Genomic DNA, 2,737 nt, shown 5'->3' on the forward strand with positions numbered 1-2,737 from the left:
AAATTTTCGTCTGCCTGTCTGTCTGTTTGTCTGTCTGTCTGTATGTTCTTTATAGAAACAAAAACTACTCGACGGATTTTAACGAAACTTGGTACAATTATTCTTCAAACTCCTGGGCAGGTTATAGTATACTTTTCATCACGCTACGATCAATAGGAGCAGAGCAGTGAAGAGAAATGTTGGGAAAATGGGAGAAGTTACTCTATTTCAAGTAATCATTTATGACGGGTAGGGGTAGGATAGGGATAGGGTACGGTAGGGTAGGAGTAGGGTAAAACGGGAGAAGTTACTCCATTTTACAGCGATACTACTGTAAGGGCTGGATTAAAGAGGCTGGATTAGAGAGGATATAATATAAAAATCAGTGCCACTTTTTGTGCTAATTTTATAATTATATAGTGATTTATTTATTTTGCAATCATCCGCGAAAAGTCGACGAACCCATGCGACAACGTCACCCAGGTCCGACAAAATACTCTCTACGTACGTTTCACCCCGAAACGTGCAATTGCAAAGTCTTTTGACTTTGCAATTGCACGTTGTAGAGTCAACATCTCCTGAGGATGCTCCGGTTTCGGGGTGAAACGTACGTAGAGAGTATTTTGTCGGACCTGGGTGACGTTGTCGCATGGGTTCGTCGACTTTTCGCGGATGATTGCAAAATAAATAAATTATTATATAATCATGATGAACTTCCGCAAAGTAACGCCTGCTTCTATCCAATATCTAATTTTATAACTCAAGAACGGGCTCACTTAGAAAAAACCAAATACTTAGGCTTTGTTCGGTCTATTTAGTTTAGTTTACTTTAGATGGTTTATGTGAAGTTTGCACAAAATCGGTCGGTGCCCTTTGAGCGTGGTGCGATGACCAAAGGACTATTTCCCAAGAGACTTCTATGCTAATATTATAAAGAGTTAAAGTTTGTTTGTCGTTGTAGGTGGTAATCTCTGGATCTACTAGAACGATTTAGAAATACTTTCACCAATAGTAAGCTACGTTATTTGCGAGTGTCACAAGCTATGTTTGATCCCCATATTCACACGTGAACGGAAACTACGTAATTGAAACCGCGGGGGAAATGCCGCTATACGATAGCGGCAATTCTGCGTCTTTTATAAATTTTGAATTTACTCCGAAACTATGTAACTAATTAACGTACTGTAAAGGGCAAATCTTATCTCTTTATTACCCTTGTGATTATTAAATAATTTATTTTGATAAAGATTTAAGTTTAGTTATATGACGTAAACCTAAGTATATAAAATTAATAATTTTTAAAACATAAAAGGTACTATATCTGCTAATATATAGAAGATAAATATATGGTTTTTGTAAAACTTTTAAAGGTACATAAAGCCTTCATACATTGATTTCTATTTTACACAATGGTTAAGGCAGCGCATGCGATTAAGTCTCTTTAAGAGGAAATTCGGACCGACCTGTATGACAAAAACTGTGATAACTCTGCTAATATATATGATACCAATATAAAATATAGCACTCCAATCACAATATAGCCTATAGCACTCCTCGATAACGTAGCATTCTATTGGTGAAAGAATTTTTGAAATCGGACCAGTAGTTCCGAAGATTACCCCTTTCAAAGAATGTTACAAACTTACAAACTTTACCTTTTTATATTATTAGTATAGATATAGATTATTTGTATAGATATACATTAAGATTAATGTTTTGTTTTATGCTTTAAAGATGATGATGAGTTTCTAGATTGAAATTGATTTGAATTGATGATGATGATGCCTTTCAAAACGAAAAGTAAATACCCTTTTTTAATTCCCGTGACAGTGTCAAAAAGTACGTTTTTGGGACCGAATATTTTTAGTGTTCCGTAGTCAACAAGGAACTCGTGTAGTTTCACCATGTCAAATTGTACGTCTGTTCGTCTATAGTTTAGTCACAGAAAACTTAAGTACAAGGTTCAAAGGCCCAGATTCTTTTAATTCTAAAAAGATGTATGTAATTTAGTGTGCCTATGTAAAATACGGAACGCCGACGAAGTCGTAAAAACCTTGAAATATTTACCTATTTTGTGGTACGTAGGTACATGTAAAGTGTAGATAATTAGCTCATAATACCTATGAGGTGTTTAGTGGTTAAAGTGCTAAGTTTCGAGTCAAGTACGGCGTACAGGGAAGAAATCCTACTCCGTGCGTGGCCCGACACACACTTGGCCGGTTATTTTAATTCAGTGTAACCAACTCTCGAAAATATTTATCCCTAAAGTTTGTGTCAAAAACCCCTAAAATCGCCTTAATTATTAAGTTGTCACCCTAGAAAATATAAATTAATAATAATTAAGAAATGGCTGTAATATGTTTTAAAAGTCTATATTTAATACAGACAAAATATTACATCTTCATCTGAAGTTTCAGATATTTTGAAATCATACATGTTGAGATTGAATAAAATTAACTATTTTTTTTATTGGATGAAAATTGCCGCCAGTTGCCACAGAGTGGTTGTAGAATAACATATTATACGTCGTTTTAAGTCACTAGGTCAAAAAATAAATATTAAAATTATCATCAATTTAAAAATATTAAAGGGTCAAAAAATCCCTGAAAATACCCCTAAAAATTTCATACTTATTTACCTCCTAAATCTGAGGGGAAAACCCCTAAGTTGAGAACCCTGTTTTAATTCGACGCTATAAAACCAAAAAAAAAAATAATCTAGCCTATTTTTTTCAATATGTATTTTTTTATATATTATA

This window comes from Bicyclus anynana, chromosome 8, assembly GCF_947172395.1.
Source record: "Bicyclus anynana chromosome 8, ilBicAnyn1.1, whole genome shotgun sequence".
Taxonomy (NCBI): Eukaryota; Metazoa; Arthropoda; class Insecta; order Lepidoptera; family Nymphalidae; genus Bicyclus; species Bicyclus anynana.